Genomic DNA, 14,576 nt, shown 5'->3' with positions numbered 1-14,576 from the left:
ATTATTAAGTGTGTGTGCTTGATTTATGCGCAAGACTCCATTTGCATACACATTAATATTTTTAAAGTTTTGGTCCAAATTTCTGCAAGCCATGGTATGGAGTAATACGAGCTGTAATTTCATACTCCGTGGCAGCAACTGGTGGGAATAAAATCATCCTGTGATTTGGCCATATTCACACACCAGGAGCTATTTTCCATTTGGAAATTTCAAATATTGCCAATTGAAATATATCTGTAAGCAAGCTGTAAAGAGAGGCATTGCATGAGCTGAAGGGCTCGGGGCAGGAGGCTGAATCTCATGCTCAGTGTATGAGATTATCAAGAATATGACATTGAAACCTCAGCAAGTAGGAGCTACAATTCTACTTGCCTGAGAATAGCCAGCAAGGGACTCAGTTCCCCGACTGGGAAAAGAGTTGGGGCTGAATTTGCTGAAGTGTTGCCCAAGAGGTTGGGTTTGTGACTGCTCCCAGCACAGGGCTGGCTTTTGGCATGGCTGTATTTATGCTCCCCTGGTTAAAGTGCCAGGATCCTGCTGCCATTCCTCCATAAACCCAGATTATACAAATGCAAGGAGGTGTCATTGTGAAAAACTGGGTCTTTACACTTTTAGGCCTCTGAGAAATTAAAGATTTACTTTTAATCTGACACTTAGCCCAGAGAGTTTAACAGGGCTGCTAAAATCCAGCTCTCCACCAGCTCCTGTACTTCTCAAGTACTTTCTTTTTCAAATTTGTGTAGGATACCTTCAGACATAAAATGTAAATATGATCATTTATTCTTTTTAAATATGATTATTTATTCTTTGAAGTTTTATTATAGTAATTATTTGTATTAGGTGAGTATTGTTTTAATAATACTCTTTTTCTTCAAATTACTCCACAAAATCCATATTATAAATAATTTTATTATTAAATAAAAAGGTTTCCAGTGGAAAATACTGACCCTGAGAAATGTATAATTTTCCTTGTAAAATATTTGTTCCAGTGACATTTCTATTTGCCATGGGAAAATTTTGGAAAATTTCAGGAAAAAAAATTGGGATACAGATCTCAGCCACTACAGCTGAGGGGAGAGTGAAGGTCTATGGTTCAACCTCTGCCCACAGCCTTCAGCTGAGACTCTGGAATTTGGCACTCTAAAATAAGGTGTTTCTTGAGCTATCAGATCAGCTGGATCTGCCCTGCTCTGGTTGGTAATACTTGATTTTGTCCTCTGCTGGAACTCAAACCTTTGGTTTGGTTTCTGACTGATCAGTTAGTGTCACAGATACTGGTTTGTATTTTTACTGCAGTAAATCTGTCCCATCACTGCCGTGGCTTTGCAGTTATGGTGGAGACAATCGTGGAATTTGAAGATCTTTGAATTTCCCAAATGTGCTCAATGTTTGTGTTTGCCTCCCAGTGTCCAAGATATTATTCCATGGGAAGATCATCTTCAATATGATCTCCTGGATGATGGTTTGAGTCTCCCACAGAGAGATGTGGTTGTCCTGCTCCTCCATGGCCTGGCCCATCACTGACTCTGCATTCTGAAGGTCCCTGGCTTGCTTGGAGCTGCCAAACTTTGGGTTCAGATCTGGAATTAGAAGGTTTTGTAAGTTACTCCTTCACTTTGAAGCCGTTGCTTCCCCTCCATTTAATTTCTGCTTCATAAATGCACAGCACAGTTTTGCCTCCTTTTAGCTTGTCAGGATAATCCAATCCAGACCCTTCTGGTTTGAATTACAGCCTTTTCCAACTCACAGCCTTTCAGAGCCGGCTTTCCCTTTAATCCCTTTTTATTTATTTATTTGTATGTATCTTGTCTCAGCAAATTATGTTGCTTCATGTCATCTTAAACGATGTGGTGTAAAATTAAAAGAAAAGCCACTTTGTAAAGTATCAAAATGTTATTTAAAAAAAACCCCCCCAAAATGTTTGTCATTTATTTTGCTCACAAGTAATCCCAAGCGGCAGCACACTGTGAGGTTTTCTGTGAATGCACTTACAATAGGAGCCAACCACACATTTCACTGAATCAACAGGCTTGTCTCCAGATATTTATGACACGAATGTTCAGACTTCTGTTTAGTCAGCCATCCCCAGGGTAGGCAGCATTTTTGATAGCGCCTAAAGGAATTAGGCACATGTTGTCAGAAGGCTCTTTGAAACTCCTGAAAAATCACTGCGAGCACGGCTTTGATGGCTGAGTCATTTGGGGTCTTGCAGATGCTGTGCTGAGTACCTAACTCCCAGGGCACAGGGGATGGGAGTGCAGCCCTGCCTGCCTCGCTGCCAGCAGCCGGGGCCAGGGCAGCTCTCTCTGCTCACAGACAGAGCGGTGACAAGCCCATTTTGTCACAGGGGCCGAGAAGCTGCATTAGCTCTGGATGTGTCACCTATAAAAACATCATTGTCTGTCTGCACAGCTCCCAGGCTGACTTTGTGTCAGTCCCAGCGAGGATGCTGCCCTCCCCCTGCCCGGGCCAGGCTGGATGGATGCCTCCGAGCTGCCTCCTCTGCTGCAGCTCCCTGCTCCTCAACCATCCCCTCGTTTTGTTTTTGCTGTCTGAGTTACCTCCAGAGCAAACAGGAGTTTTCCCCTGTTTGGGGTTCATCCACAAACCCCTCTGCAGCTTTAGCTCCAGTTGGAAAGCAGAGCATGCTCTGCATGGGGGCAGAGGAGGCTGATGCCAGCCTCGGTGCCAGCCCTCCGCCAGCTCCTCTCACCACAGCCCCTCGGGTGCCATCTGAGCTATTTTTCCAGCCAGAGCCAGACTACTTCATCATGTCCTCGGTATGAAAAGACTTGTGAAGGGGGCAACCTTTGATGGCTGAGAGCTTTCAGAAGTGCTAATGCCATGTCTGGGATATTGTCACGGAGGGCTGAATTCCAGCGCGGGCGGCGCCCGGGGTGGAGCTGGGCCGTGAGCAGAGAGAAGGGCATTTCTTGCTAAGGCTTTGTGCTCAGACTTTTATGATGCTTTTAATACGAGAGACTCTTATCATGGTTCATTTGCTTCCATGCCTGTGGTTTTGCCACTTGGGAGCAATTATAGGAGTCTGATTCGTGCTAAAGGAAGGGCTGGCGTTTGGAGGGTGAATTATGTGGCTATTTTTTGGTGGACTTTTGCTGATATTGAGCTAAAAGACATTAGGCAATTTGGTCCAGCTCAGATGGCATTTGTCTTGTGTAGCCACACTTTATTTTGTTACCTACACTCCTGGACTGTTTGGAAATGAAATACTGATAGAAGTTTGAACACAAGCTGTTGATGATTTGCCTTTGCCATAAAAATGGCAGGCTCTTAATTAAGATCCACTATGGGGGTTTTTTAAGTGCATTTTTAAATTTATTATTTGCTTTGACTTTCCAGAACATCTATGCTCTAACCAGTTCATTTTGTTTCTGGTTTTGTCCCACCAGTATTGATGTCACTTGAAAATCTGATTGTCAACATCATGTAAACAGTGCTAGGAAAAGCCACAAAATATTGCACAAGACCCAGAAGGACTGAAAGTTGGAGGATTTCTTTCAGGGGATATATTGTTTTCACTGGTGAGTAGGTGGAGCCATTTTTTCCCTGATTACATTCTAGAACAGCTCAAGTTGCTGTAACTGGAATTTTGATTCTTGCTAAAATAATTTGACAGTAGTAAAGTTTTTCTCCAGGGCCCTTGCTGTAAATTATATGTGTTGCATGCTCCATTATTAATTGAAACCAGGGTTTTTTCCATTTGAACGATGTAATTTCTTGAGGTGGGAAGAGGGTTTCTTTGGCTGGCGGTTGTTCATTAAATTGGGAGTAGAAATGGTTTGCATCTTCTGAAGTTGAAGGTAAATCTGGTAAAACTTTTATTATAAAATCTGAGATTGGGCAGAACTCTGGAGCCCTGAGACTCAGATGAAGTCCAGAGTGATGGTCAGAAAAGTCCTAAAAGAAGCCAAAGGCAGGAATTTTGAAGAGGAAAAAAATTTGAATGTTTTTTCTCCTCTCAAGCATTCAAAGGAATTAAAAATTGCTCCCAAAGTGGAATGTGAAATTCAGCCTCAAATGTGGAGACTACAGTTCCCATGGTTGCAAACCATTACTCAGGCAACAGAATGATGGGGTTTGAGCAGGAGAGATTATCCCCAGATAAATTGTCCATTCTGAACATTTGTGCATTCACTACTCACTGTGTCTCACACTGATAATATTTTTTCCCCAAATTTATGTGATCCAGGGAGAAAGGAAAAGTGAGGGGACATGTTTTGCCTTTTTTTAAAATTTTATTTTGTTATCTCCAGAGCTAAAAAGAGTTAATTTATTTTGTAAGAATTTCAGCCTCACCCTTACTCCATCTGCATGCCACACAATGATTGAAGTCCTGTTCTTGAAGTAGCTCTGAAATCTTGAAAATCGCAGGAAATCTCTCTCACATTTGATTTTTTTTTTTTAATGAGAAGCATGAATAATCAGTTTGAGAACAGCAGAGGAGCAGAAGGCAGAGCAGTGATGTCCCTTGCATGGTAAATGCCATCTTAATACTTTCTAATTACACTTATTAATATACTTTCTAAATGACAAAATGGAATCAGTCTTTGCTGCCTGACATCCTAACCCTGCTAACAAAGCAGGGCCATTTGATTTCCACCAAAGGAATCAGAAGAATTAAGACAATTCCCTAATAGAGGATTTTTAAGGGGATTTCTTGAAAACAGATCCCTGTTTAAAAGTGACCTGGAGTCCTGTGGGGCAGCAGGGACAGAGAGCTCTTGGAAGGGGAAAAATGGGAAGTGGACCTTCAGCTCATCCAGGCTCTCCCATTTTACACCAGCCTTGGCTTAGTCTTTCCCTGCCTTGGCTTCATCCAGACATTTGTGCCAGATGAGCTTTAAAAGAGCAAAGCAGAAAGTCTGTCATTTGTGTTTAACACAGAACAGTTTCACCAGGTATCCTCCTTGTGCTTACCCTAAAACTCCATAAAACATCCTGTCAGTTGCGGAATACATACAAATAACATCCCCTCATGGGGCTTATAGGATGAAATCCAGATGCAAGCACAGAAAGCACAGGCCAGACCTTAATGTGCTGCAGCCTGGCACTGCCACCCCAGCACAGTGCCAGTTTGCTCTGGGAGAGCCCAGACACATTTCCCTGCACATTTTCCTGCTCAGGTTTGCTGAGCTGCATCCCCAGCACAGCATCTCTGTCTCAGCTACCTGCCAGGGCTGCAGAGGGGTCTCAGGATGGTGATTTCCATCCAGCCAAGCGTGGGGATGCTGGGGATGCTGGGGATGGGAGCTGGGGCAGCAGCATGAGCAGAAGTTGTGTTTATCCCCTGGGCTGTGCAGCCAGCAGCTGCTCCTATTAGCACGATTTGCATTTGGCCTTGGCAGGGCTGGGAGTGAATCAACTGCTCTTCAAGGGTGGGGACAGAAAATCTGCCTCCCTTGGACTTGCAGGAACATTAAACCCGAGTTTGGGGATGGGAGAGAAAGATTGATTAAAAAATAATGGTCTGTTAAAATTAGGGTTTTAAAGTAATTAAAGCCAGAAAATAAGCTCTGAAAGGAGATGAGCAAGGAGCACCTATGTGTATTCACAGTCATCTAAATACAAACTTCTATTTTTGGGTGCTGATCTCTGCCCATCCTTCCATGTCCCCTGGCAACAGGGCAGTGTAGGCCTGGAGAAGTAACAAATCCAGCAATTAGTGTCAGTTTTATTAATTCATGTCTACAACCTGAGTAGATTATTGCTTTGCCATATAAGATCCGATTTCTGTGCAGGTGTGTGCGGGAAGGTACAGCTCAGATAAATCCAGGATGAGTAATGGGTATCAGACACTTTTGAGTCAGCCCTAAAAAGTTTGTTTTGTTCTTGGATGTCTCTTCTAAGAAAGCAACTAAAGGGTATCAAAATTAAATGAGCAGGTGGCAGATTCAGGGTAAGGAGAATGAGATTTTTCCTAAGGTGTTCTGTATTTAATTTATAGAAATCCTGCTAGGGGACACTCTGAAACTTGAGTGCAAAATTCAGCAAATTAAAGTCACCCATTCCCATGCTCCCCACCAGGCAGGGCAGCTGCTGCCCACTGCCAGGGACTGCTCCAAGGACCCTCATCTGGGATACCTACATCCATTCCTGATGCTCTTAGGGAAATCAAACAGGTATTTCACAAGGCAGCTCTGAGACCTGACTAATATGGACAAATCGCTTTGAAAATTTTGGATTACAGGAATTGCTAAATCCAGCCCAAAACCCACTTTGCACCCTGTGCAAACCATAACTGGGCTGGCAAAACTCATTAAATGCAGCAGCTTTATCATAGGGGATAATCTGTGAAAATGTTGCAACACCAAATGTTGGCACGTTACCAGCACATGCTCACCCATTTCAGCGGCAGAGCAGTGACCTGGCGATAAGCTCCTACTTGCTCAGCATCCAGCTCTGCTGGGATGGTGCATTAGGAAATTCCCCACCGGCTGCCTCCGGTTTTATCCCAAGGGCTTTGTGCTGGACAGGAGGGATGGGGCTCTGCTGCTGTCAGGGCAGAGAGCTCCAGCAAACACCAACACACACGGGCAGCACCTTCTAAAGCTGCTTTAAAAACGCTGTTTGGATTTCACAATTAGGACAGATGTCAGTCTTTTGGGGATTAAGGCAGCCTGGTCCTCCTCGTGCAGCTGATCTCTACTTGAAGGACATAAGGGTTGTTTGTCTGGTGTTGTTACAAGCAGACGTCATTAAGGTCTGGATCATCAATATTTTGTTGTGGGGCAAGGAGATTGAAGAGGCTTTTGGCATGGTGGTAGCATTTTGGGAAGGTTTTGTGAGAATGCAGATTTTTTGCTGCCATATGAAATAGAGAAAAACTAGGTCGGCATCCCAGATTTTCTTATAGTAAAATAAATTTTAAGTAAAGAGCCTAGTGTTGTAGCAAAACGGTCTGCATAGCATGATCTTATAGTTGAGCTCATAGGGAAATGTAACAAACAGCATTTTCAAGTGGTTTTGTATTCCAGCTATTTCACAAGCTTGTTCTGAGTACTTATGGAACCCTTTATATTTTCAGAGCTCCTGAAAACAACAAGCTTGCTAAAAAAAACACACAGGCACTATTTTTAGTGCTGCAATGTCTAAAATAATAGCACATTGACAGGAACTCCCTCAGTTGCAAAAGGAAGCCACAGTGCTTGGTGGTTTATGGTCCCCCTCCAGTTCCCAACTGGCAGAGCTCAGAGATGAGTCCAGGGGATCCTGGGTGGATCCTGCAATCCCTCCCCAGGGCTGGAATGCAGCCACCTCTGTGCTAAAACCTGCTCTCTTTGACCACCACCAGACCTTCAGCTCCAGCTGTCTGGTGTGAAGCCTGAGCTTGGAAAAAAAGTGTTTTCAACTGCAGCACTTTGCCCATTTTACTCATTTTTTATCCCAGTGATTTCGCTTCCCAGTGAAATCTCTCACTGTTCTTTCTCCCAGTCCTGAATTATTTTCTCAGCATTTTGTGAAAGAGGACAGAAGCTCTCTCCAAAAGAGATATAAAGATATCTGCACAGGGAGTAGGGCTGACACACCATTCCCATCCCGTGGCTACCTGAGCTGCCACCCGAGCTGCCTCTGGGCAGCATTTCCATTCCCACTGTAACCCTGGTGTTTCTCCCAAAATGTAACATGAATCCAGGAGCAGCTTTGTTGAACTATAATCTGGGTCAGCAGTGTCTGCTAGGTTGAAAGGTCATGCTGAAACCCCATCTGTTTTAGCTCTCCGTTGGAACCATGAAAGTACTTTAAACTTGAGATGTTCTGTAGCATTCCTAAATTATCAGTAATGTGTAGTGACACCAAGAACTGTGGTCTAGAAATGCCATGTTTCTCTCTCTTTTTTTTGTGTGTGTTTTGATCTAACTGGGTGAAGCATCAGATTTAGGAAGTAAATTCAAATCAGCTGGACATAGGTCAGTGGCTGTGTGTGCAAAGGACAGTATAGTAGGTGCCTCTGGCCCATAAAAAGCCTGTCCCACTGAGATCTGGCTCCAGGGCTTATTAAATACCAGCCATTTTTGACTAGTAAAAGACCAAACAAAACGTGCTTTTTCTCCTTTGATGATTAAAATCAGCCTGAAGTGAGTGGCATCATTGATATAAACACTTGCTTTTATGCAAGTGCTGTCCTATGAGATTAGAGCATTGCGTGCTTCCTTGTAAGATTTTTTGCTTTCAGGTGACAGCAAACATAACCTACAGACTGAGGGACAGCTTTGCTAGGCCAGGTCGCTCAAAGCCCTGTCCAAGCTGACCTTGAGCACTTGCAGGGATGGGACAGACAGATTTCCCTGGGCAGCCCTTTCTTGGGCTGTGTCCTGCTCCCGCCAGCCCTTGGTACAGGGCAGCTCTGTGTGCCCAGCGCCTCCCTGACAGCCAGGCTTTAAAGCTGCTCTATAAACCAAAGACCACACTGGCTCCTGTTATTTATGGCTAGCTCAGGGCCAGTGACACCCTTGGTGACCTCCTCCTGGCACCTTTAACCTCCCAGCTCTGTCTGCTGCCTCCCCATCTCACAAAGATGAGAAGCAACCCCTCGCTCTGGACCGGGCGCGGTAATTGCGCGGAGTCACGCTCACGGCGCACAGAGAGCCTGCAACTGATTATGAGGTTTTCTTCTCAATTAATTATAGAAGCAAAGGGATGTTTGATGTTTAATGTCGTCTTCTTCTTGTTAAATGCATCCCCCTTGCCACCCATCCTCAGACACTGGGAATAGACAGAGCTGAACGAGGCAGAGCTGCAGTTTTCGGTGTGTTGGTGTAAAATCCATCCCCAGCATCCCTCTGTAACACACAGCTCTGTAGGAGACCTTTGCTTGGGGTTTGTTGATAAAATAACACTGACATCTTACTTGTAGGTACTGAAGGAATCCTAAACCAGGGAGATTTGGATGCTGTGTGTGTTCTCTGGGCCGGGAGAGGGAGGATGTTCCTCTTCTGATTGTAAGCGTGTCCTCACGGATCTGACTTTGGACACAGGAAGACAATTCCTCCGTTTGAAAATCCTCCTTGGAGCTGATGTTTCCTCCTGTGGTCTGAGCCCAGCAACAGCCCTTTGGCTGTCAGGAGTTTCAGCAGGGAAAAAGAAAACAAGAAAGGGAAACAGCAGTGGCAAGGAGATTAGCTCCCAGCCCTCTGCTGTGTCCACAGGTGGAACTGAACTGATTACAAAAAATCTTTGGGAGGTTCGTTATTTTAGAAGCAGTATTTTGAACTGTTAGGAAGATCTAATGTAGATCAGGAAGCAATCAATGATTTTATGAAAAGGTACAATACAGACTGGGCTCTTGTAACATGGAAATTGCCAGAGATAAAAAATAGATAATTCTGCACTAGGCTGTATTTTAAGTTACCAATCACACCAATTATGTAAAACAAATCTCTTAATTTGTTCTGATTTAGAAACATCAGGGATGCAGTATTTCACTCAAAAAACCTAATAAAAATATATTTGAGGTATTATACACCCTTTTCCAGGTTTTTATAGAGGATCTCATGGTATGCTAATGACAGTTTATATTCTGCTTAACCATTTTATTGCAGCTAGAGGGGTGGTTCCTACCTGTATGTGTGTGACAGAGGTGTGCAGACCAATCCCCCCACAATGCTGGATGAATTTATCTGTTCTTCTTTCAGGTTTATCAGACAGACCATCACTTCCTGCATCCCAAGGTTATAAGGACAAGTTCAACTTGCATCATCCTTCTCCATTTCCTCAGCTGGCATTTAATTTCCAGTTGGATGCATCATGTAAGTAGACACAAAACTGTCCGAGAGACTTCATACAAAGTCCTTTTTTGAATTCCTGTGGGCAGTATAAGATATATAAGGAAATATTGCTTCAGGTTTATAGTATTTTATTCAGGTTACGAGCAGCAATTGAAATGTGTGGGGAAAGGAGGGAGAAAGAATGGCTTTTTCAGATAAAACCAGGGTAAATGTATTTATTTTCTCACTGGAAGCAAGAATTTGGTATTTCTGTTCTTGCTGAAATTTGTTAGCTTAGACAAGAATTTTCATGCAGAATGTTCTGTAAGAAAAGAAAGGTCCAAAATGTAAGCCCAGCACCAGGAATCACTGGCCTGCAGCTGGAGATGCCAATGTGTTCTTGTCTGCCCCAAAATTCAGGGTAAGAGAGATGCTGGGAAGTGCATGCAGCTCCATCTCTGCTGTTCTCTTTTGGAAACTAATGAACAAGCAAGATCCTGGACCCCAGAAATCACCCTTGCCATCAGGTTATTTCTGTCTTTTCCAGGAGTCCCAACAGCTCCTGTTGGAACTGTTCCACTAAATCACTTCCTTAAATGGTCACTGAATCAGAGGGGGATGATAAAAGGTGGTTTGGTGGATTTGTGCATCCCCCCAGCACTCTGAGGCTGGATCTGCCCCTGCCTTGTGCCTGCTCTGATCACTGACCTCCAGAACAGGGAATCATCTCCTGGCTGGGGGACACCCATCTGGGCAAGACTTGTGTTTAAAATCCTTAATGTTTAAAATTCTTGTGTTTAAATTTGCAGAAATGGAATTTTTAGTGAAAAAATAGGGGTTGCCCATCTGGTTCTTAACAGATCAAATCAGCTGTTTGATGTTGGGGTTGAAGCAAAGTCCTGCCCACGCCTGTAATGCAGACAGGCTCCCACACTGGGGGTCTCCCACCACCACCAGCAGCAGGTGCTGAGGGTGAGATGTGTTGTGCCCCCTTCTCTGCTCTCAGGACGTGGTTCTGGGTTGGATTTTCTGTGTTTAGCCTTTGTGCTGGTCCAGTTGTGGCTGTGGGAGCTCAGTCTGGCTGTGCTGCCACACTCACACCGTCACTGACTCCCACATGTGTCAGGGAGGCTGATGAGGTTTGTTCTGTTATCTCTGTTATCTCCCAGCCTGGACAGGGAGCACTGCAGGCTACACACGGAGGGGCTTCCAGAGCTAAGCCTCAAATCAAACACAGCAAATTAAGCCATGGCATATGCAACACATCATTTCAGTATTTATGTTTGCAGCCTCCAGCTCCGGCATCAGAAAGCCTCGGAGACGAGTGCAATAAATAGCCAGTTCATGGAGAAGTTGGCAAGATTTATTATGTTTATGATTCTGCACAAATAGTGTTGACAGAGTTCTTTTGATACAGAGATAGTTTGTGTGCTCAGATCACAGAGGAGAGCTGCACTTGGGAGGGTTTGCCCCCAGCTGAGTCTGGGTCTTTAGGTGCCTCCATCTCCTTGTGTGCTGTGTTTTAAACTCTACCATGTGAAGGAATTTTATATAAATCACTTTATAGTGATTTGTGCTGCCCTTCTGAGATGGCAAACTCAGATTTACCTCTTTGCCTGGTGTTATATCACCACAATTTAGTGATAATCACTGCTGGCATTCAGAATCCCAAACGTGCCCAGTGTGCTGCAGTAATAAAACAGGAGGAAATCATCCCATGAAATTTTCAGTCTGAGCCATGGAATCAATAGGAATTTTTTCCTTAATTTCAGTGGGAGCTGGATCTTGCCCAAATTGCACAAAGCAGCCTCCCACACTCCAGAACAAATCCAGAGGCATATGGTTACTGTCAGGGGAACAGGTGGATGTTCATATGGTCTGAAAAGGAGCTGGAGACAGCTTGTTGCATTTTGATAAGAAGATTATTCCAGGCAACTGGAATAGTGTAAAAGCAGGGAGGCAGCAGAGGCAGCAGCCTCTGGATTTGGAGGGATAACTGAACATATTTGAGGGCTTTGTGGTGCTGTTTTGCCAGGGATGGAGAGACCAGGATGGTCCACAGGTGAGGGCAAGTTGTCATGCAGTAGATCAGAGATCTATCCAAATCTATTGCAAAATATTCCGTGTGGCAAACTCCAGTGCATAACTTCACAAGGGAGCCATTGTATTTTTGCAAAATGAAGAATGCTGTGAGTATGAGAGAATTTTGTAACGGGAACTCCTTGCTTATACATGTTCAGCGTTTAAGCTCCTGTGATGCTAAAATAGAAATGTTAATAATTTGGGAATGCTAAATCAGCACCATAGCAGTTACTCTTCTAAAGGATGTGTTTGGGAAGATATCAGGAGACATAGCCCGGCCTTGTTGCTATTCAGAAGAAGTTTGAAGAGTCCTCTGAAGTATTTATCCGTTAAAATTGCCAACCCCAAGGAATGATTTCTGTGTGAGCAAGGCAGTGTTCCTCCCAGAGAAGGTGCTAACCAGTTGTTAAAAAAACTCAGAGAGAAAACCCAGGGAAGAATCCTTTCACAGTGATGCTGAGATGGCTCGGAGGTCACTGTGAGGATGCTCCAAGAAAAGTTTGAGATGCTTGCCTTTGAAACTAAATTTTCATTTCATTCTGACACGTAAACCTTTGAGCAAAGTGTAAAGATGGATTATCCACTGGGAGGGAATCCTTGCTGGTGCTGTGAGCTCGGGCAGTGCCCAGAGCCCGGGTGGCACTGCCAGCACACGGGGTCCGTGTTCCCCCCAGGCACTGCCCGGCACGGCGGGGCCACCTTGGCTCCGTCCGCCCTCCCAAAATAACAACAATTCACTGTGCAGGGCTTGGGGGCTCTGCTTCGCACCGGGCTGGGCTCTTGGCGCGTCCCGTTTGCTGCGGTTTGCAGCAGGGACAGGGATCTGCGCTCCTGCCCCATTCCAGCCCCATTCCCTGCCCCATTCCCAGCCCCATTCCAGCCCCATTCCCAGCCCCATTCCCAGCCCCATTCCCTGCCCCATTCCCAGCCCCATTCCCAGCCCCATTCCAGCCCCATTCCCTGCCCCATTCCCAGCCCATTCTCTGTCCCCTTGCAGCCCCGTTCCCAGTCCATTCTCTGCCCCATCCCTGCCCCGTTCCCAGCCCCATTCTACCCCATTCCTTGCCCCATTCCCAGCCCGTTCCCAGCCCTATTCCCTGCCCCGTTCCCATCCGCATTCCAGCCCCGTTCCCGTTCCCAGCCCGTTCCCAGCCCGTTCCCGGTTCCCGGCGCCGCTCCAGCGCCGCCTCCCGGCATCCCGCGGCACTCGCCGCCCGCTCACGGCAAACCCCGGGAAAATCGCAGGTGTTCGGGGGTTTTTACATCCATCGAGCACAGATAGCCCTGAGGAGGGCACAGGTGGGTGAGGACAATCCTTCCCGGTGCTGCTCCACTGCTGCCCCTCGCTCCCTCACACCAGCAAGGAAACCATCAGAAAGCGAGATCTGCATCTGGGGCATCTGCACGATTCACACGGGAAAATATTTACCCAGGAATGACATTTCAGTGAGGGGAAAGGGCTGTGGGCTCTCACTGGGAGGTGGGTGAGGACAAAGGCACAGCTCAGGGGTGGCTCGGGGATCCTGCTGCTGGGAGGAGGGAAGAGGGCTGACCGCAAGGAAAAATCATGTATAGAGATGTTAAGATATATATACATCTGAAGATAGATAGATAGATAGATAGATAGATAGATAGATAGATAGATAGATAGATAGATAGATGTGTAAATGGAAGCATAATGTACCTGGAGTGACAAGCAGCCCAAAGGAGAGGACCTATGGCTCAGACTGGTGCCCTGAGTGATGGCAGACACCGTGTTGGATGGTAAGGTGGAAGAAATCCAGCACCCGCATAAAAAGTTATTAAATACGTATTTTTAAGTTAAAGCGGGACCATTTATGGCAAGGCTAGGTAAGATTTTGGTTCTGTAATTGTTTCTGGCTGTCCTCCACCAATGCAGGAGCATTTCCATGCAGCTGGCACGTGCAGCTCCTGTCCAGTTTAGGAGCACAGTCATAGTTTGCGCTCAATCTTGTGTGTAATATAAAAATGCCACAGAAGTTATCTCGGGCTGGCAAAGTGGAGTAGCTGGAAAATGTTGTTATAAGCAAGGTAACAAACACATTTAGCTAACAGCTGCCAGTGTGGCAGTGCTGGAGCAGGTTCCCTCCCTGGCAGCCCGGGTGCTGCTCTGCCCTGTGCCCCACACCAGAAAGCAGCCGCCCCACACCAGGCCTGGGGCAGAGGGTGAGCCAAGGGCCTGTCAGTGTCTGCTCCTGCTGTGCTCATGGGGTTTGGCCTTCCAGGAGCTGGGCTGGCCTGCACAGCTTGTTCACACTCAGAGCGCTGAGATCTGAGCCCCCAGCCCTCACCTCTTGAGTGGCCCCAGTCCATCCCACACAGAGCATGGTTTGGGGTGGTTTTATATTGTGGGGTGCCTTACAGAGCCCTGCTGCTGCAAACAGACCCAGCCTGGAGCTGCTGCAGAGCTCAGTGAGCACCTGTACAGGAATGCAGGACTTGGTTTGTTCAGAGAGCAGCGTATGCAGGCTAAGGAAGGGGATGGAGGAGCCCGGAGCCAGGGGATGGAGGAGCCAGGAGTTAGGGGATGGAGTGAGGATCCAGGGAATGGAGTGAAGAGCCAGGGGATGGAGGAGCTCAGAGCTAGGGGATGGAGGAGCCCGGAGCCAGGGGACGGAGTGAGGAGCCAGGGGATGGCGGCAGTGCTGCAAGAGGGGTCAGCAGAGATGCCCTGATCTGCTGTTTCTGTGCCCTGCTCTCTCCATTTCTCACCCTTCCCCTTAACCCCTATTCCTGTACCTTGCTGGC

This window comes from Zonotrichia albicollis, chromosome 17 (assembly GCF_047830755.1).
Source record: "Zonotrichia albicollis isolate bZonAlb1 chromosome 17, bZonAlb1.hap1, whole genome shotgun sequence".
Taxonomy (NCBI): Eukaryota; Metazoa; Chordata; class Aves; order Passeriformes; family Passerellidae; genus Zonotrichia; species Zonotrichia albicollis.
Note: the sequence above shows the minus strand (reverse complement) of the source record.